Source organism: Solanum lycopersicum, chromosome 11, assembly GCF_036512215.1.
Source record: "Solanum lycopersicum chromosome 11, SLM_r2.1".
Lineage (NCBI taxonomy): Eukaryota > Viridiplantae > Streptophyta > Magnoliopsida > Solanales > Solanaceae > Solanum > Solanum lycopersicum.
The window spans coordinates 43,289,532-43,312,583 of NC_090810.1; the positions used below are offsets into that span (position 1 = coordinate 43,289,532).

Sequence of the window (23,052 nt, forward strand, 5' to 3'; positions counted from 1 at the left end):
TAACATTCCTTGGAGTCGATCATATGCCCCTCGGAGAAGTGTTGACCGGTCTGAGGTGGTCCCCCAACTACAGTCTGTAGTGAAGACTGAATTGGTCGGACTGAGTAACTTCCCGAACCCTGTCCTCTAGTGTAAGAACCATTAAACTCACCTCCCTTTCGAAGCCTTTTTGATGTTGATGTTGTGGTGAAGTCGTCTGGCTTCACTCCTTCCACTTCTATCACAAAGTCTACCACCTCTTGGAAGGATTTTGCCGTTGCCGCTATCTGTAAGGCCGAAATCCGCAATTCTGACCTCAACCCCTTCACAAACCGGCGAATCCGCTCTTGAGGACTGAAACAGAGTTGAGTGGCATATCTGGATAGTGCACAAAACTTAGCCTCATAAGCATTAACCGACATCCTACCTTGCTCTAGGCTCAAGAACTCATCCCTTTTCCGATCCCTCAAAGTCCGGGGGATATACTTCTCCATAAACAAACTAGAGAATGAGGCCCAAGTCATAGGTGGTGCCTCTATTGGTTGACACTCAACATGTGACCGCCACCACATTTTGGCGTTCCCTTGAAACTGATAAGTCACAAACTCCACACCAAACCGTTCTACTATACCCATCTTGTGTAGTAGCTCGTGACAGTCAACCAGAAAATCATAAGCATCCTCCGATTCAGCACCCTTGAAGACTGGAGGTTTCAATTTCAAGAACTTACTGAAAAGTTCATGCTGATCATTTGTCATTATAGGCCCAGTAGTCAGACGTGGAAACGTGCCTATTTCCAATGGAACATCCATGCGGGGAGCCATAGTAGCCGCATGTTGTACCTCCGGAGCCTGAGGTGCTGGTGCAGAGAACACTGGGGGTGTCTGGCCCTGATCAGACAACCCGCTAAGATAAGCCAGAACCTGATTGATCATCTCTGGGGTAGGTTGGGGTGGCATTTCCTTATTTTGCACTTGTTCAGTTTCCCCATCCTCCCCTTCTCTTATTACCTCCTCAGTCGGTTGAGGAGTCACTGCCCTAGTATCAGATGGGCTAGGTGCTCGTCCTCTTCCCCTAGAGGACGTCCTCCCACGACCTCTACCACGGCCTCTTGCTGCTGCTCTTCCTCTAGCTACAGCCCCAGTGGCTGGCTCAGACGCACCCTATCCCGCCGGTGCTGGTGTTGGTGTTGGCGTAGTCGTTGCTCTAGTTCTAACCATCTGTGAGAAAGAGTGAAGATGGTCAGATACCAATTCGTATCGCCTAGATACCAATTGGACTCAAGTAGTAGCACGAAAGAAAGAATGAAAGAGTGAAATTTTCCCTAAAGTCTTATAGCCTCTCAAGGAAAAGTAAAGGCGTCCCCCTACCGTTCCTTAAGACTCTACTAGACCTGTTCTTGTGTGATGAGACCAACGAACCTAATGCTCTGATACCAAGTTTGTCACGACCCAAACCGGGTTGCGACTGGCACCCACACTTACCCTCCTATGTGAGCGAACCAACCAATCTAAACCTTAACATTTCAACGTATATCAACAGAAAGTAATGCGGAAGACTTAAACTCATTAATAAAAACAATTCAAAACTATTATTATCATCCCCAAAATCTGGAAGTCATCATCACAAGAACATCTACAATCAAATGACTAAACTAAGAGTATTCTAAAAGCTAAAAATACATAAGAAGCTAGTCCATGCCGGAAGTTCAAGGCATCAAGACTTGAAGAAGAAGATCCAGTCCAAGCTAGAAGCATTAGCTCACCCTGAATTTCCGATGTAGTAAGAGTGACTTGAATTACTGTTGAGTTGAAGACGATGGCACGTTTGCTGTACTCCACAAATAATCAAGAAGAAAACATAAAAGTAGGGGTCAGTACAAAACACGGGTACTGAGTAGATATCATCGGCCAACTCAAAATAGGGAACAATATATATCAAGTATTATCATAAATCAACTATAAAACTCAACATGTAACAACAACAAGTACTATAATCATCAATAAGTACCATCAAGTTCATACGTGAGGACTCAAGCCCCAATACCATACTCATTTGGGAATCATGTTCGTTAGATTGAGTATATTAACATCTTTCAAGATTCATTATCTTTATTTCTCTTGTGTCGGTACGTGACACTCCGCTCCCTCATATTCATTATTCCTCTTGTGTCGGTACGTGACACTCCGATCCCCTAAATCTACGTGTCGGTTCGTGACACCCGATCCCCTAATTCTACGTGTCGGTTCGTGACACCCGATCCCCTAATTCTACGTGTCGGTTCGTGACACCCGATCCCCTAATTCTACGTGTCGGTTCGTGACACCCGATCTCCTAATTCTACGTGTCGGTTCGTGACACCCGATCCCCTAATTCTACGTGTCGGTTCGTGACACCCGATCCCCTAATTCTACGTGTCGGTTCGTGACACCCGATCCCCTACATGTGTCGGTACGTGACACTCCGATCCACTAATATCATTCTGTAAATCATCAAGCCTTCTCTATACCAAGGCATCCTCAATCTCATTACTTTAATTCATCAAGCCTTCTTCTATACCAAGGCATCATCAATCCCATTACTTTAATTCATCAAGCCTTCTTCTATACCAAGGCATCATCATTAATAATGTATATTAAAGTTTCTTTTCAAGATTTGGGATTCAATATTTTCATCATGCTTATCTTACACAATCACATAATCATATTCATGCAAACATACAATTAAGCATATAGTAGGGTTTACAATACTACCAATACATATCATTCTCTATTAAGAGTTTACTATGAAAGCATGAAAACCATAACCTACCTCCACCGAAGAATTGAAATCAAGCAAGTTAATCCTCAAAGCTTGGTGTTTTCCTCTTTTTCTCGATCGTTTCTCTCTCTCCCTTCTTGTTCTTTCTATTTTCTTATTCCAACCCTCTTTCTTTTACCCTAATTAACATATAATTAAGAATAAAAGGTGGCAATAATACCCCACTAATTAACTTAGGGTTACCTCTTTTAACCCCCAAGAATTTGAGTTATTAATATAAACCCACGAAATCTATAATTAAGGAAAGAATAGTCCCAAACGTCCCTTAAAACGTGTAAGGAAATCCGATTCTACCTGGGATTTGCGCAACCTGTGACGGGCCGTCGTTCCTGAGACGGTCCGTCCTGCATGTCGTCGCAAGGGTCAGAGACCTAAATTTCCACCAAGGGTCTGTGACGGTCCGTCACACCTGTGACGGTCCGTCCTGCCATTCCCTCACAAAGTTCAGAGAGTCGATTTTCAGTACCCAATTTCAGATTTCCTAAGTGTTTTAAAATGAGACCCTGCGACGGTCCATCGTGCCCATGACGTTCCGTCGTGGGGTCCGTCGCTTCTGCCAGTTTTTCCTGAATTGAAGTCTATTGCTCAAAACGACTAAACGGGTCGTTACAATCTATCACTTATAATAACTCATTCAAGAATGTATATTCGAATCAGCCAGTAGAATCTTCACTTGAACTGAGCGAAAGTCTTTTTCTTCTTATTTATAATGGAATAGTTTTCTTTTCTCTCTCTTTACCTTGTACGTATCCAGAATAACTTAGATGGATAGGTTATTCCCTTTTAGTAGGTAGAGAGAGGACGAAGTGGTTGACTCGCACTTTCCATCAAAGTAGGTAGTGGGGAGTTATAACCAAAATAAAATTTCCATATTTATCCAATTAGAATTTATTTAGTAATTAAATAATAAACCAAAACAATATTAATGTGAGCCATAAAACTAACACACATGGGCCTTAAAACTAACACAGGAGACTTACCTGAGCTAGCATAGTTAACTACTTTCATATTTCGAGTAGTCAGCAGTATTCTGCATTCACGGTTACAATCTGGGAAACATAGTTTAATATCATCTGAAGATCGTTCGGTCAATGTGACATCAATAAATACCAAATACCTCCTCACTTCTATATATTTTTTTTTGCAATCAATCAGATAGTTGCCCATAATCTTGGTGCTCGCCGGTATTTTCAATCGTAGAAGAAAGAAGACTTAGGCATACATTTTTTGCGCAATACTATTTTGAAACACTGGCTTTTGCACGAATTTAAAAGTGTGACATTATGAATGGATTGTTGTATGTTTTGTTAGTCAAAGTTGTGTTACCAATGCCCCCATACCTACAATTGAGACAACTACTAGACTTGTGCTCATAAGGCAAGTAATAGCAGCATAATCCATGTCTTTATTATGTGTTGTATGTGTGATACAATTGAAACTTGTACAATGTCCTATATTATACATTAAAAAGTCTACATTTCTCAAATAAAAAACACAAACAACATAATCCCCTATTTTTTTTTCAAAACTTTGTCAAATGGACAGCTTGTTAAGAGTGTTGATTAACCTAACTTTGTTTGTATCTCTCATAATCAAACAGAAAGATAAAACGAAGACCTTTGGTAATTGTCTTTGTACTTGTTTATTTAAGAAAAATGAAAAAAATTAAGTTTGTGGACAATCTTAAAAACCTGTAATTATTTAGGGCATAATACATATATTGGACCCTAAAATTGACTTCAAATTTTAACTTTGACCTCCTACTTTCATAATGCACAAACAGTCACTTTGAATATTCAACTTTAAATAAATAAACACATGAGTCCTACATGACACAATACACGTGTGAAACCACGTAGGACAAAAAATGACATGTAGGACACAATGTCTATTTGTTAAACTTTATATAAATTTAAGTGTCTACTCGTGCAAACTCAAAGTTGAAGGACAAAAATGTGATTCGAAGCCAAGTTAAAGGAGACATTTATGTATTATGCCATTATTTTTGTGTTCATTGAAAAAATAGTGTACACGAACAGAACTGGGATCAGAAGTTTGGGAATTTTAAATTTTCTTCAAAAAAGTGGAAAAAGCATTTCCATGCTGTCAATTCATTTTTTTAGGGGTTGGCAGGTTTATATATATAATATTTTTTTCATGTGCAAGGGAGAACAAGATTTGAAGACTTTTGGCGTACCACATATGATTTCTAAGCTAAAGTTAAAATAAAAATAATTAAATTTAGAACTCTCGCTATATTAGAACCCTAAGTCCATGTGTGGTTCCTCTACAATTATTCCAAAAATACAAGAACACTCCTTGTTTCTTTTCATATCTTATGTATTCAACTTACAAAAACCAGAAATGATAAAGATCAAAACAAAAAGAAAGAGACTATCTAAGTTCACAAACCCACTGTGCGTCCTTAAGAAATTTAATCCCCTCAAATAGTCAGATTGTGTATTAAGTCCTTTCAAAATAAAAAAGATTAACCATTAAAGAAGTAGCGGTACATAAAAGTTCAATAATTTCAATTAACTCAAAAAGACAGCAACCAGATCACAAACACATACACCACCAATCGGTTTTGTTTGAAAGAAATATGTACAAAAATAAGGGAAGAATGAAATACATAAAAATGAGAAAAAGTCTCTCTATTTATAGATAACAAATAATATTGTGGAAGGGTGTTAATTGTGTCTTATTGAAAAGGTAAAAACTCCTTGGAAATGAGAAAAAATTTCAGAATAATCACAATCCATCGGAAAAGAGACAACCTTTAGAATGGTCACAACCCTTTAGAAAATATACAATCATTCATAAAGTTCACAATTCTTCATAAAAGTTGCACCCCTTGTCACAACACTTCAGTTCCTATTCATGCGTTTAAAGCCCAACAATCCCCTATTCTTATCACCAACGAAGGTTAATCTCTAAACCCCAAATCTATTTTCAATAATTTTGAACTCATTTGAAATCATATAGTATCAAGATGATGTGTGTTGGGCCTCTATGTTAGAAATAGGTTATCGATATGTTATTTGTAATTTGAAAGTTTTTCCTGAAATTCTTAAATATTCGATTGTCTTGTTGTTTATGCTTTGTATTAATTGAAATAAAAATAGGTGTTGTTTAATTGTTATTATGTTATTTTGGTGAATTCTAATTAACCCACTATTTGTGCTAAATAACGAAAATTATCCGATGAGGGAATGGGTGACAACGTTCTTAAGGATAATCATAGTTAAATGATCAAATTTGTTAAAATTGGAAGAAGTGTGAGTACTCCGAGCTGAAGTGAAGTATGATTATTGTATGAATTTCATGTTTGCATGCTTTGATTTTGTTTTTGAAGATTGTAGGACGGTTTTGAGAGTTTGATTTAGAATTGTGCACGTTGTGTCATTCGGCTAGTTAAGTTGAACTCACACAATGATTTGGCGGTTCACCTTCTGATTATAGATCGCCCTTAACTCTTCTCCTTCCTGTTATAAGATCTATAAATTTTGGCGGACACACTAATGATCGCCAAAAGTAGTTGGCGATTTGTCGATAGGATTTTAGATCACCTTTTACATGACCCTTTTACCTTCATCACTGTGATCATCGGCGGACAACCTTGTCATCGCTGAACAAAGTCAGCGTTTCACCAAGTAAAATTTTCCACCCCCATTTTGCGTTGATTGAAGGCTAATATACTCGATGAACTTGACCTAAATCACCAAAGATATTTGGCGAATCGCCTAGTTGAACAGCGAATTTGTCTATAACAAATTCGTCTGTTTCATTTTATTGTTATTTTGACTAATCACAGCAATTTGCAGATATGGTATGCACCAACCTTAAATACACAACTCCAAACGAAGGCAACTTCACGGTATTCATATCAATGAATAGGGTTCAAGTCCTTCGAAGAGGGGAGAAGAAGAACTCCAACCAAGTAAAGGATGAAAGATAAAAAAACTGACAAAGAAAAGAGTAGCCGCTGAGGTAAATATTGAGTGGGATGAGCAAGAATATGGTCAGCCACTGATACATAGACAAGAAAGGCTCAGTAACATGCCCCAACCCTCAATTAACAATTTTGCACTTAGAAACTTGAGAGAAAACACAAACACAAATTCTTGTGTGAGGTTTTATATTTCACCCCTGTAATTAACAAATTGAAGGTTGAAACGAAGTGAGTATTATATATGTTGATTTTTATCTTACTCATGATTGATATCATAAAATGTATAATTTTATTGCTCTTCGTGATGGGTGGATAAAATCCTAATATCTAAGGGTGTAAATATGGGGTTAGGTGTTGACATAAATTAGTGGGTATGTTGTATTTCACGGTTTTATTGGTTGATTTCAATGAATTTGAGCAAATTAACATGTGGGTAATTTAGAAATTAAGGTGATCAACTTAATTCTACATTTGATTTCAAATTGGTGTAAGAGGTGATAAATGTTTCGATGTTTGTAATCTTTGTAAATCTATGTAACTAAAGCAAGGTATTGAGTTGCTGAGTTTTGCACATCGATGACAGAAAGAATATTCTATGTATTGCCTCTACAAGATTTTAATAAGACTAGTGTCATCAAAGACGACCCGACATATTCGTAGTTGTTAATCATTATTGAGAAATAATTTTTCCCTAATTATTATTAATTACTCCCTTACACCCCTAGATCTACTTATTTTTGTTTAATCCCTATTTTCTTTATTTGATGCTTCTTACTTTATTTAGAAACTACATGATACATGTTTGGTGAATGATTCACCCAAGTTACCTTTCACTAAACTTAGATTAGTTGCATTTTTGTTAAGTAAAATTTGATCCTTAACGTTAAACTACTCCGTGTGGGATTCGACCAAGGCTCTTAGTTGGATAACTTTATTTATTATGAATGCCTACTCTTTAATTGTTTTTGAAGATTAGTTTAAGCGTTATCACCTGACTGTTTAGAATGGTGACATGATCATTTTCAAAACTCAATTAGTCATCAAACTGAGCCAAATCCCACTTAAGAACACAAGACTTATCTGGGATATAGTGTATCATCCTAGAGATATGAAATATAGGATTCACACATAAAAGATCTTGAGGTAAGGCTATCTCATAAGACACCATTCCAACTCACCCATGATATTAAAAGGACTTATAAATCTGTGGTTTACTTGCCCTTCCTCCAAAACAATATCACGCCCTTCATGGGCTACAATAATAGGAACATACGATCACCAACTATGAACTCCAGAGGTCGTAGGCTTGAGATAGCATAACTCTTTCGTCTACTCAGGGTAGTATGGAGTTGTTTCTGGATCACATCGACACTATCCATAGAATTTCTTATAAGTTATTGCCTTATATTTTAAAGCTCAACAAGATTAAACTAGCCAACAGGAGAACGAAATCTCTTACCATATGATTCCTTGAAAGTTGCCATCTGAATTCTCTAATAGTAGCTATTATTATATGCAAACTCTACTAAAGCCAAAGACTCATTCCACTGGCAAATGAAATCAATAATGTAAGACTGAAACATGTCCAATAAAACCTAAGTAGTCCTTCTTGACTGACCATCTATCTAATGGTGAAAATTTATACTAAGCTCAACCTGAGTACCCAACTAACTCTCAATAAACCCTTAAAAAATGCAATTGAACTGAATGCCATTTTATATAGTGATAGACACTGGTCCCCATGCAAGAAACTAATCTCTCTGAGGTAAATATAAACCAATCTATAGGAAGTATTAATAAATAAAAAGTGGGTTGGTTTAGTCATCAATCTACGATGATCTAAATAGAATCAAAACCTTTAATGGAAAATGGTAAGCCTGTTACAAAGTCCATGGCTATACACTCCTTTAATTCTTGAATGGGTAGCCACCGAGTCAATCTTCCTATTCTCTAGTGCTCGTACTTTACTTGGTGAAAGTTCAAAGAACCCAGCCATGAAGGTTGTGATGTCCCTCATAAACCCGCACCACCAAATTTTTAGCCACAGATCATGATACATTCACAACATATGGATAGATGGAGAACATGTAACAATGGGACTCTTGAAGAATCAACCCAACTAACTCAAAAACCATAGGACAATAAATATTATTCTTTATCCTAAAAATACACTCCATGTGTAGGTCCCCGTCCTAGCTTTACCACTAAGAACATTGTCCCGAATCACTCAATTGTGTATTCTCTAACTGGTGTGCCTGAATCTTCTCTATCAAGGAAGATCTAGACTCCACACATGCAAGTACACTATGTGGCTCAGATATATCAAGGCTAACCATCTTTTTTGCTAAGGAAAGATGTATGCAGTCATAGGTCAATTTTCCACAACTAACAAAGCCAAAATCTCCATGCAACTACCTTCTTCCTTAAGGCGTCTACTACCACATTAGCCTTTCCTAGGTGATGTAACACCTCGAAAAGAAGATCCTGAAAAAAATTGGAGAAACTCACTTGAAGTAGTGAACCATGATGGAGTTTAAAGACCGTGATAGGTTCTATGTTCCGTTGGCTAGCTCATGGTGAGGAGTTGGATTCCACCGGCTGCTGATGTCAGAACATGAATCATTTCATGAGTCGTGGTCTTGACGATTGACCGTGGTGGGATCCGTAGAAGTTGTGGAAGTAGTCTCCCCTAGAGATCCCCTCAGACCCCCAGCCCAAGTGAAGACCACGAGAACAATGTACGTGGTCCTTCGCATGGGATGTGGGATGGTTTGGGAAGCAAGGCCTTCATACCATATGACCTATTAATGACTACGGGCACCTTTACGGTCCGTGGTCCTTCATAAAATCCATAGTCGGGCACGTGAAATAGATCCCATAACTTAGAGTTCTCTAGATTAAAGACCACAACCCTGTTCACGGTTCTTGTCCCCTTTCTGGATCTGTGAAGGTGGTCGTGGTAAGCCCCTCTAGTAGTTTAAGTCAGGGGTCTTTTTGTATTTTCCTTTTTAATTTTACCATAATCACAACCAAGTCCACATCCACGACCACGTCCACGTCCACTTCCATAATAAAAATTAGGGTCGCGGCCTTTTCCACGCCTAGCATGGTGGTCAAGTGCCTCATTCACTTGTGGAAGTGGTTCAGATCCAATAGGTAGAATCTCATGATTTTTCATTAATTAATCATTATTTTTCTCAGCGACAAGAAGATGAGAATTAATTTCAGAATACTTTTTAAAACTTTTCCCTCGATATTGTTGCTGTAAGAGAACATTAGACGCATGAAAAATGGAGAATGTCTTTTCCATCATATCAATATAACTAATCGTTTCTCCACATGATTTTAATTGAGAAGTGATTCTAAACATGGCAGAATTATATTCATGTATAGTCTTAAAGTATTGTAGCCTTAGATGCATCCAATCATATCGTGCCTTTGGATGTATGACCGTCTTCAAGTGGTCATATCCTTTTTTGGATTTTTCCACAAAACAACTGGATCCTTAACTGTCAGATATTAAATTTTCAGAAACTCGTCAAGATGATGACACAAGAATATCATTGCTCGTGCACAATTTTGCTTAGATGCCTTATTTTCTTCTTTTATGATATCTCCAAGACCCATTGCATCAAGGTGGATTTCAGCATCCAACATCCATGAGAGGTTGTTCCTGCCCGAACTTTGAAGAGCAATGAACTCTAGTTCTGTAAGATTGGACATTAATATTAAAAATAAAAGCATAAATAATATCCTATTAATTCTTCAAACTTAAACTTCACTTTTTGAGAAAGTAGAGTATCGTGCTGATAATGTGTTATGAAACTATAGAATAAGAAGAAGAAACTAGAGATAAGAGAAGAGAAGTCTTATTATTTCTCTTGATGAATGATTTTACAATGAAGAGGAACCCTCTATTTATAGAGGACATCTAACTTGCTCCCCAAGTAGGACTCTTAAACATATCCTAAAAGGACTCTAAATGATAGACATTCACTATAATACAAATGCTATATAACAGGTAGTTTAATTTTTTAAATTATTCCTTACCGTATGATATACATTCACTATTTTTCTAACAAAAGTTTATTTTCTTATTGTTTTTTAGTTTTTATTTTTCTTTTTAAAATTTAGGTCATGAAAACTTTAAATAGTAGAATAATCAAATGAAGGTCTAATGATAAGTTTAATTTTCATAATTCAATGATATTTGCTGAAGTCAATAATAAAATTATATTTCTTAACTTGAGGCAAGTAAAACAAAGAGGATGTGTCTTAAAATAATTATTAGCCACCATTTATTTTTATTATAACTTCTAAATTTTACTATTATTTCGTTCTTATGTTTCTTTGCTTTTCTAATTTAAATAGCTAATTTATATAGATTATTTTGCACTTATTTAAAAATGTTTTTTTTATGAATTCTTTGAGATAAATTTTGTATGGAAAGTTAAAAGAATTATTAAAAGATGATAGAATCACGAATGATATTTTTATCAACTATATCTATGACAAAAAAATCATCCATATTTAGTGATCTTACCACTTCATTCTTTTCAATCTGATTATATGATAGAGTCACGAATGATATTATTATAAACTATATCTATGATAAAAAATTCATTCATTTTAGTAATCTTACCCCTTTATTCTTATCAATGTGATTATAAAATGACAATCTACCTACTTCTAAATATCATCTTTCAAACAACAAAGTTCATCTTTCAAACAACAACAATAAAATTCATTCTGAGAAAAAAATATTTTTTAATAGCATCGTTAACACCATGTCATACTATGTTTATAATGATTGTGATCCTAATCATGATAATGATGCCTTTTTTAGGATGATACAGATCATGATGCGAAAGAACATGACTTTGTTGATACACAACCTACTTCTAGCTCAGAGAAAGAAGAAGAAGACTATGGTGATACCCAGACTACATCTAGCTCAGAGAAAAAAAGAAAAAAAACAAGAAGATAGAGGAAACCACGAAAGAAAAAGATGGTTAAGAGGTTGGCGAGGATGACAAGGACAAGGCCGAGGACAAAAAAATGCTTGATTTATCTGGCATTTTATTGTAATGGTTCCTATGGCCTTCTATATCCATAGTTTTTTGTTCTAGTGTATTTTGTGTTCTTTTTTTTTTCTCTTCTAGTACAATTTTTTCCTCTTGTTGATGAACTTATTAAATAAACTCACTTTTATTTTATTATACTTTGATTCATTGTATTTCTGTTTTATTTTATTTTAGAGTTTTCTATGAATTTAATACTTATATAAGCGATTTACTAGATGAGACATAGGTCCAACATTAAGATTTAATTTTTCCATACAAATGATCTGGTTTAATTATTTTACATAAGGTTTGAAATTTCTTTAGGAACAATCAATATATAAAATCAAATTAACTACAGACAAGGTGTTGTGACACATCTAACCTTCAATTGCATATATCTCTTTTTCTCTTTTTACTTTTTTTTTTTCATTTTAAAAATAATTGTGATATGTAAAAAAAATTATTTTTAAATCATTTAATTACACATGTTAAATCTGTATTATTATAATTTATTACTTAGTTATTATTGTCATGTAATGACAGAGACAATGAAAAGTTGTGGCTTGTGAAGAAACAAACAACAGTAAAATAGTTATTTTTGTTTCAAAATAATCTTTGTTTAGCCATTGCACAACACACAAAAACAAGTTCTTCTTAAATATGAAAATGGCATAGGTTTATTTGGAAATCGTAATACTTTTCACTTTAACTTGATGTTAGAAATATTATTTTTGGTGTTTAATCATGGAGGCAATGCTATTAATATAAATGATATTTTATGTGTTAACTGCAGTCATGTATTTTGTCAAAATTGTTGATTAGTTTTAGTATATGTTGTCGAGAACTTGCACTTTTTTCAATTGTTCAAGCTTACAAGTTACTTCAATATGATAAAGTAAAGAGAAATTTATCAGTTTGTTTTGCATATCAAAGACCAAATAAATAGTAATTTATAATAAAGTAAATAAGGGTACATTTTTTTAATCCCACATGCTATAGTAGTAATTAAATGATTAATGATATTTGAATTTTATATTTTTGTATGTTATTTGCTTTATATTTCACCATCCTAACTCATATTTACGTACCTATTTGATTTAAATTTTCAACAATATTCATCTCACGTGTTTTTTATATTCATAACCCTCAAATATTTAATGTACAAGTTTAAGGCATTTATGGTATTCTTTCTTTTTCTCAACATAATTAATGTTTTTTTTTAAATCTTTTCTGCAACCCCTATACAATATTATCTTTTTCATTTAAATATAATATGATCCTCTTCTACTCACGATGACTACATTGTTTATGGGGACTGTGACTTATCTGAACTCTCCCCCATATTAGTGTTCAATACTACTCCCAAAATATGATACTAGCTCATATGTTTAAAAGCATATTTCTTTATGTGATTTTAGATAATTGCACAACTTAGCTCAAAAATCAAAGTTTCCCCTCTTGCTTAATTGTGAAAACATTTACGCTTTTCTGAAAACTAACTCAAAGGCTCTTTGGAAATCTCGATTGTCATTCTTATTTAAATGTGAAAAATTTTAATTCTTTTTGGGAATACTTAGTTCTCATATACTTATTTGAAGAAAAGAAGTTCAAATCTGAACTTTTTGCTTAACTTTAAAACTGAAGTCTTAAAACAAGTTGAAATGATTGTAAAAGACTTTTGAAACAATTTAAATTTATCCGGACTTAAATATTGACTTGACCCTTGACTTTTCTTTTATTGAATTATGGACTCAAGGATCATAATTTTTTATAGGAAATATCTCATGATGTTTAGGAATGACTTTAGATAAAAATAACAAGAATCTTGAAGAATCTTGGATAACAACTTGAATAGAAACCTTGAAACCCTAGCTTGAAGGTAAATGATGAAGAAAAAATTTCTTGAGATCCCTGAATTAGTTTCTTAAAATATCTATCGCCAAAAAAATTGATTTTCATTAGTAAAGATGAAAATCTGATTGTTTTGAACCTTTTGTTAGTCAAGAAATTCATTAGGGTTTTCTTGGAGGGAAAAAAACAAAAACAATCCTTTTTAATGTTTTCCCATCGGTCAATTCCTAACAACACTGTTAGGTTACTAAAATAATAATATCTTTTACTTAGAAATTGGATTGGCGCATAATTGGTGGCATTGGAAAGTAGATTAAATTTTCTTTAGTTGGACAGGTTATGCTTCACGTAATTTCTAATATTCTAAGATAGATGTTTGTCTAAAGTTGACCAAAGTAGAATCTTAACATCAAAACTTAATCGATAAGGAAAGTTCAATTACACTCATCAAGCTCAAATCCTTAAATTTTAAGAATTAAATTGCGCTACATAAATTATGATTGACATATGGGTGGATGAACCAAACACTATGGAAGCTCATATACCTCGTGGGGATCAACTGCCATTCCTGAACTTTCTTGACAAATCTTGAACTTTATTTCCTTTCTCCTCTTTTCTCTTCTCTACAATCCCTAGCTTGAAATTCACTTTTCTAAACAGACTAAAATCTGAATTTACCCCAATTGAACTTCTAAAAATGAATTAATGAAGTTGGGTAAAGAAAAGACCAAACTATCCTTGTAAAATCCGGTTTTCAGACTTTCCTTATTCCAACAGCTCAACTTTCAGAAGTCATAATTTACTCAAACGAACTTGAAATCACGCAAACTCAGCGGCGTTGGAAATAACATTTTGAGAGATTTTCAACCATATATGGAAATACACCTAACTCATCCTGATCTAGGTGTTATAGTCGTTTGAAGTTGATAAAAAATTTGTTTTTTTTCTAAATGAAGTAAATTTCCAGATTTTGATTCGTTCCAAAAATTCATATTTCCGATTCTTCCCTTCTTCCCAATTATTTCAAATTGTGAGATATTATAATTTTGTTCATTTTACATTTGAAGAAGTAATCTCTTATAAATACCGAGGATTATATTTACACTTCAATTTTATTTGAGAAGAAAATTCTTTAATGTTGATTGATTGGTGGGAGGATATGTCAACATAGGCTCGACAAATCATTCACTAATTCTGTAAATATTTTTGTCATCTATTTTTTTTATGATTAATGTCATGGGCTCACAAAGAGGACATGTTTATATATTTTTTGAATCTAATATAATATGAAATTCTTGCAAATTGAAATTTGATAAAGTTTTACCGTCTACAAGCCTTTTGAGATTATATTTGTTGTAGGCCCCTAAATTTTGGGGGCCCCGAATTTTTCTTAAGATCAAATTATGTGTTAAACATTTTATAGAAAAATTAATTATTTATGATAAGAAATATAATTTTTTATAAAATTGATTATTTTATCCACTTTAACATCTTTTGTACTATGTTAGAAATAAGAATTAATAGTGAAAAGTGTTGGAAAATATGAATTACAAATTCTTTTTTACTTCTTTTAAATTTTAGTTTCAAGCATTACTAGACTATAAAAGCAAATTAAAATGAGGTATACCAGGTCTTCAACTTCTTATGTCAAATTCATTGTTCTTACTCTTATCTTTATTTAATATTTATCAACTTATAACTTATAGCACTATGTTAACAATACAGATAATAATTGACTTACTTGAAGGTTTTTTCTCAATGTTGAGTTGATAAATCTTAGCTAAAACTAGTAACTGAAAAAATAATATTAAGTACTAATAATTTCCATCTGAATAGTGTAAATATTTTTTTTTGAATAAATACGTATATAAAGTATATTTTATATTAGGCCGCTGATTAAAATTTTTCTTTAGGTCCCCAATTACGTTGAGCCACACCTGATTACTTGTTACTAATCCCTGTTTAATTGTGACCGTTGATACCAAAACCCTTTTTGTTAATTGAGTTGAATCATTCACACATTCTTCTCATTGCTACAAATGAATTGATTTAGATTATTATAGAATTGTATGCACTCTGTGAGATTCGACCCCGACCCTTTGTTGGAAATTTTTTATTGACTAAGAATTCTTATATTTGCATTAGTTTTATAGAGTAGATTGAGCGTTGTAACAATGTCTTATCGGGAGAGGACTGATGTTAGGGTCACACCCATGTTTATTGAGAGGACCATTGAGAATGCATTACTGCTAGTAAGAGGCCAGTTGGTGCAATTTCAGAACACTCTAGTATCATAGAGGGCAAAGTAAGACAATCTCACGATAGGATGGAAGAGAGGGAGGAGAATGAGGGTCAATCCAGTGAGTTAACTAAGTTGAGAGGAGAGATTTCTATTTTTCGGGTTGATATAGACTAATAACATTCCACTTATATTTTCATTCTATGGGGAGAAGTCCCCTTACCTAATGTGCCTCAGGTTGTCCCTTCTTTAAAGGTTAGTGTTGATGTACCTAGCAATATGGCTGAGAAACCTAACAATGGAGTTGATGAGGTTGGTGATGAGGAAGAGAAGGAGACTGATGAGGATGAGTATTTTTGAATGGATGAGTGATAGAACGTAGAGATGCTGAAAGATCTTCATGCTATAGAGGAGACGATAGTGCATGTCACATTAAAGAAATCCCGTTTTGAGATTTCAGCAGTTAGAGCTAGTGGAGTTTCTTCAAACTACACCATTCTTTCAAAACATGTGGTAGGCACTGCTGCCTAAGGTGATGAAAGTATGCTGCCTCGTGCTTCTATTTATCCCCTCCAACACTCTAGACAGAGCAATTCACATGCATAGCCTGACAGGGGATCATTATATGTCACACTCCTCCCGTAATTATATATTTTATCACATTGAGGACACTTTTATTTTATTTACTTGGAGTGAGGGAACTTGTGCCTATATTCCTCTTTATAAATATATTTTGTTATTTTCAACTTTATTTTGAAACATTTGTAGTATTTTATTTTTTGGTTATGATAGTTTATGATTTGATTCATTTTTTTCTCCCTCCACTTTTTACCCCATGCGTTTTGTAGATGTTGAAATGCTTGTGTTTTTAATGATGATGTTAGAGTATCTTTTGTGGGAAATATCGATGTCTTGGACAGTGCTTATGATGAAAAATATGTTTTGCGTGAATGTTTTAAGAAGATCGGTGCGGCTTCAATTTTGAATGATCTTTTTGATTTTTGTTTTTACTAGCTTCATATTAATTGATCCTTGAAGTGAACTTCGCAGAAAACCATTTTTTTATTTTGTATAGTTTTGGTAAATAGTTGTTTTTGAAGCTCTATGTGTGGTTAGGTACTACTTGAAAACATGCTTGTTGAATCCTAGAATTTGCCTTGACAATCTAATTTTTTAGATGTGGTGATGAATGAAAGAAATGATCTTGGGCACAAATATTGAAATGAAACCCAAATATTTATACATTTTGTGACTACCATGTGAGGGTCTCCAAAAATCTTTGTAGCATTTAAGTTTAAATCATTTGTTGTTAACCATTGTTGAAACCTATTGAAATAACTTGTCCCTTACTCCACTGCCATAAGTCTTTTTTCTAAGAATTTTGTTTACTTGAAAGAGAGACCAAAATCCTCAGTTGGGGGTGTGATAAAAAGAAGGAAAGAAATTCAAGTGGAAAGAGAAAAGTGAGACTCAGCTTTAAAGTTTTTTTAGATAAAGAACGACAACCTCTTTATATGTATAAAATTACTAAAAAGGGAATGAGCAACAGTTTTACAATTTAAATAAAAAAAGGAAGTGTAATGAAATAAAAGGAGTGCGAAATAAATTGAATGAAAAATTGAGGTTTGTTTCTCCAAGTAAAACGAATGGAAAAAATTTCAGAAGAGGTGAAGATAAGTACAAAAATGCTTTGAAAGGTGAAGTCAGTAAGACAAATTGACCATAACCTTAATCCTCTCAACCTCACTACAAGCCTAAAAATACCTTTGACATTTTGTATGAACTAGGTTGATTGATGATTTAAAATATGGCCAAACAAATAGGATGAAGCTTCTATGTATTTCCTTACGGAGAGTGAGATTTGTATCAATTCTCAACAACTTTATGGATTTGCTTTGTGAGACCATGAAAACTTTGTTGATTTGAGGGAACTTGATTCATTAGTTTAACCATGGTTTTGCATTAGAAAGGAAGCACTTGTTAGATTGGATGTAGATTGATGCCGCTTAGTCATCATTTGAAACTTTTTTTAATCATAATTGAGTGTTGCATATGCTTGAGAGTAATGTTGAGAGGTCACTTGAATGTTAACTATCATTTAGACCGGTTATTAACACCCTTGTTGAACTAATTATGTTCTTGATTTACTTGAGAACAAATAGAATTTTAATTTAGGGGTGTTGATCAATGGTATATTATAACTCATATGAGGCCTTTTTAGTTCAACAATTAGTGTTCTCAACGCTTAATAATTCCCTATTCTGATAAGATTTTTTGTTTTTCAGCTATGACGGCTAAAGGATAACACAAGAATGAAAAAGTAGCTAAGAAAATTGAAAGGAGTCTAAACTCCCTAATGGTAGTCACCTAAAAAAAATAGCGGTTCTCCAAAGTAGACTAACCTTGAAAAAGTTATAGTGCTCACACTTGAAGATATTATGCTAAACATTCGTCAAATGATGACTATCATTTGTAAATCGAAATAAAAGATAATGACTTCTTACTCAAGATGCAAATTATGCTTCAACAAAGGTATTCTAGTGCCCTCACAAAAAGAAGAATATGTTTCCATTCCCTCATAAAGTACATAAATAGAAATGTTAAGTAATCAATAAAAACCCTCACTCTCTCAGAGAGAGACGCGTGCATGTTTCATCTCATAAGTTAACCCATATTTTTCCAATCATTACATCACCCGATTTTAGGAAGATCTGAAGGGATATTTTCATACCTGTAATGGGGTTCAGGGTATAGGGTATGATCAATTTATCTTAGTGAATTCACCTCTTTGAAGAGTTGAAGTTTTCAGGTTCATCATATCTCATACTATTTCTAATTTTGACCAAGAGACTCAACTCGAATAATTCACAACATTCATTTCTTATCCAATTTATAGGGAGCCCTATTTTACTACCTCAAGTCACTATGATAATCAAGTAATTGCCTTTGAACACATTCTTTTTTAACATATCGATAGATCTTCCTTTTTTTCAATTTTTTTTTACCAAAGCGTCTCATTATTCTATCTTTTTCACTTGGGATCTCTTCTCCTTTTTTACCACAAACACAACTTTGGCTTTTGTCCTATGTTGGATAATCAAATAAATCAATCTTCAAAAAAATTAAGAGTGAGGAACTAAGGACATTTTTTAGTCAAGAGGTTTGGACAAGGTTGACAATAAATTTTTTAGGCTCTATTGGTGCAAAGATGGTTGCAGACCCTCACAAGTTAGTCACAGAATAGATATGACGATTTAGGCTCACTCTCAGAACTTGTGGACAATAGAATTTTTTTGCATTCAACAAAGCTTAAATAATTATGCTAACAATTCTCAACCATAAAAGGCACTTCGAATATATTGATTATGAAGAAACATAACAAAATTAAGCTTGTTTGCATTTATCATTGCAGGACACATCAATAAGAGACTATTCACAATGAAATTCTAAAATATCATGCAAGAGTTGTGCCATATGAATTTCCTTGCATCACAAACACGAACACATCTCTCAACAGAATCAAAATCAAAGACATCGATATTGATAATGATTTATACTCTAATGTTTAAAATGAGCGCAAATATCCTCAATCATTTCAAATAATCACAACTATTTCAAAACCTTGGGTCTATTGATAGATCAGAGAAAATTACTATTTACTTATAATAATCAAACCAAAAGCCACAAAATGTCTCAAAGGGTAATATCAAATAAAACCCAAATAAAATTTAAAATTAAAAGACTAAAATCAATAGAGGATAGACAAATGACCTCACCCCATAAAAAAGTAAACTGCAATGTCCTCAATGCGGATATAATGTGCATAAATAAAGTGGATAAAAATTCCCTTTTGACGAAAATACATGTGATGAACTCTGATTCTGTGTCTCAACTGTGGAGGCATCTGTTATCTTCTTAGTGTTATGTAAATTTTGATTAATGACACTTAACACACTACTCGCAGGCATGGAGATCTAATAAGGAAAGGATCCAAGACAAACAACACCAACATGGAATGAAATATATTCTAATCCTTACAATTACTTCATAAAGACTTTGAAATAAAAAAAAGATGTGATCTTTGCAGACAACATCAAGATGGAAACAAATGTAAGATTGAATCAACAGGAAAGGAAAACATCAATTTAAGGAATTAAAATCAATGTACAAACGGCCCAAATCCAACATACAACTCACCTTGATGGACCAGATAAGATCAAGATATCAATATAAAGCAGAGATACAAATTAAGTCGAAGATCCAAAATATGCTGACCAGAAAAGGAAATAAATCAAGCCAACCAGGTTATGCAAGATGGAGAAGCAAATCACACCAAGGATTCAAGATCTTCTAATCATACAAGAAACAAGCCAGCAAAATCAAGAAGAGTAGATAAGGGATTTACCATGCACATATCTGATATGTACATGGATCAACAAATTGCGTAAATCAAAAAATATTCCAATTATCCTTGATTGAGATAAAAATCTCTTGGGTTATCCCTTAACAAGAGCAGTCCTCAAATACTATATAATCCTCACCTAGACTTATTTGTGACGTACATATTTCACTTGAACTTATATTGTAGTCTTCTTTTATTTTTCATAAATCATTTTACACACTTGAGTGAACAATCTAAAAGATAAAGAGAAAGAAAGATCTAAGTGTAGATTATACAAGTCAAGGTTGTGTCGAAGAAGAAGGTATGATTTTAATATCAGACAGGGCTCTAAAATTGTAACATTTGTAACACCCAAGTTCTAAACAAGCTCTTAAGGAAACCCTTGTAAACAAAGGGGACTGAGACTAGGCACCACATTGGGTGATACAAACCAGTATAAAATACTCTGTGTTATTTACTTACTGCATTTTATTATTACTATTTATCTATTTTACTAACGTGCAGGTGAGTTGACTTACCAGAGTAGGAAATCAACTGAAGGAAATTTTAATTCACCCCCACCCCCTTAACTTTCAATTCATATCAGAGTAGACATCACCAGTAAAGTGTTTAACTACACATGGGCAAAGATCCAATGGCACACTCAAATTCCTGACGCTCTACTTCAAGATGAACATTTGTCACACCGACCACCATACTTTAATGGAAAATATTCTCACTGGAAAGACAAGTTCAGAATATTTGTTTGTTCGAAGGATTATCAAACATGTAAAGTAATCAAAAAGCGACCAAAGCCTATTTCTAGATTGACTGAAAAAGATGGCACTGAAAAACAATTTGATCCTGAATCATTTGATATCACTAAGGAACAACAATAGCTAATTCAAATTAATGCTAGGGATATACGTTTGTTATAATGTGCAGTGAGTGGAGTAGAATATTGTAAAATACCAAAATGTGAAATTGCGAAAGAGATGTGGGACAAACTAGAGGTAACTTATGAAGGAACTACTAAAGTAAAGGAAGCTCAGATCAGTTCAGTTGTAAATGAATATGAGTTGTTCAAGATGACTGGAGATGAAAATGTTGAATTCATGTTATCGAGATTCAAAAAGATTGTCTGCAAACTCAAATTACTTGGAATGGTGTGTTCAAATGCACTACAAGTTAGGAAACTCGTTAGAAATCTCCCCAAGAATTGGGAAACTAAAGCTTCCATTCTTGAAGAAGGAGATCTGCATAAAATGACATACGAGGAACTCGAGAAAACTTAATAGCCTATGAACAAAATCATATTAACAGTTAGAAGAAGAATGACAAAAAGAAAACCGTGACATTTACGGCAGAGACAACTTACATTGCAGAGGAAGTCGACAAATATTAAAGTGAAGGAATGACTCTCATAAATAAAGTAGTCAAACAAATTCTTAGACAAAGAATATGGAGACCTCAACAGGAATTCAATAACAATGAATTCCAAAGAAATGATGATCACTGCTACTATTGTGGAACATTAGGACATATCAAACAAACTGTCAAGAATGTAGAAGAAGAATAATCTAACAAATCACAAAGCCTGGAGTCAAGGAGAAATATCCGAAGATGATCATGATGAAACCGCCAACATATGTTTTATAAAACTAAGTGAAACAAATGCGGTAAGATCTTTTAACTGTTCTAAATGTAATATCTTCAAGAATCTTTGGATATGGTTACTGATGAATTATAGAAAGTGATTGACGCATACAATAAGATTGCTCTGGAAAAGAAAGACTGGAAGATTCTTCTTGAAGCAAGTCTAATTGAAGTCGACTTACTAGTAGAAGAATTGGAAAAAGTAAAAGTGCAGCTGAAAAATATCAGAAAATCTCCTAGTCATAGCTCTATAAAATATAACAAAGTACTATAACCAGGAGAAGATACTATAAATGTTCTAACAGTTATATATCGAATTCCCTTTATCATTCTGGTGAAATTGCTATCAATGTCTCTTGTTATACTTGTTGTGGCATCGGTCACAAATCTTTAAAGTGTAGGAAAACTTTCTTCTGGAAAATGGATTTGTAGACTAAAAGTTGTTAATCCTAGGCCTCAAGGACCCAAGAATATTTGGGTACCAAAAATAAATTAATAAACTTGTTTTTGCAGGAGCATACCATAGAAACCTACATGAAAAGAATGTGGGTGGATGCTCCAGACACGTGTGGAATAGAGAGAAAATTTCAAACTATTAAAAACATTGCTTGATGATTTGTACGATTTGTATATAATGCAAAAGGAGACACAATTGGAGTTTGAACTATCACCCTTAGCTCATCATGTGATCTAGTAGAATCTCGAGAAATCCTTGGATATGACATCAAAAGCTTGGAGACGCAAAAAAGAAGATTACATTATCAAAATGTGGTGGTAGAAAGGTAAAATTGTTCATTAACACATACAAAAAAAACAATGATACCCGATCAAAGTCTTCTTGATCTTTTTTAGGTAGAAGCAGTGAGCATTTCTTTTCACATTCTCAACAAGTGTCTCATCAGGACTATACTAAAGAAGAATCCTTATGATTTCTAGAGAGGAACGAAACTGAACATCAACTATTTCCATCCTTTGGATGCAAATTCTTCGTGCATTATAATGTTATGAACTATCTTTGAGAATTTTATCCAAAAAGTGACAAAGGTATTTTTCTAGGTTATTCACCTATTAGCAAGATCTTTTGAGTCTTTATTGAAAGAACTTTAAATGT

The 23,052-nt window shown here is 33.8% G+C and overlaps 1 pseudogene; it reads left to right on the forward strand.

Annotated features, from left to right (window-relative positions):
* The first annotated feature begins 16,183 nt into the window (after positions 1–16,183).
* LOC101254264 (putative disease resistance RPP13-like protein 1) overlaps positions 16,184–23,052 on the forward strand; it is a 61,636-nt pseudogene continuing 54,767 nt past the window's right edge.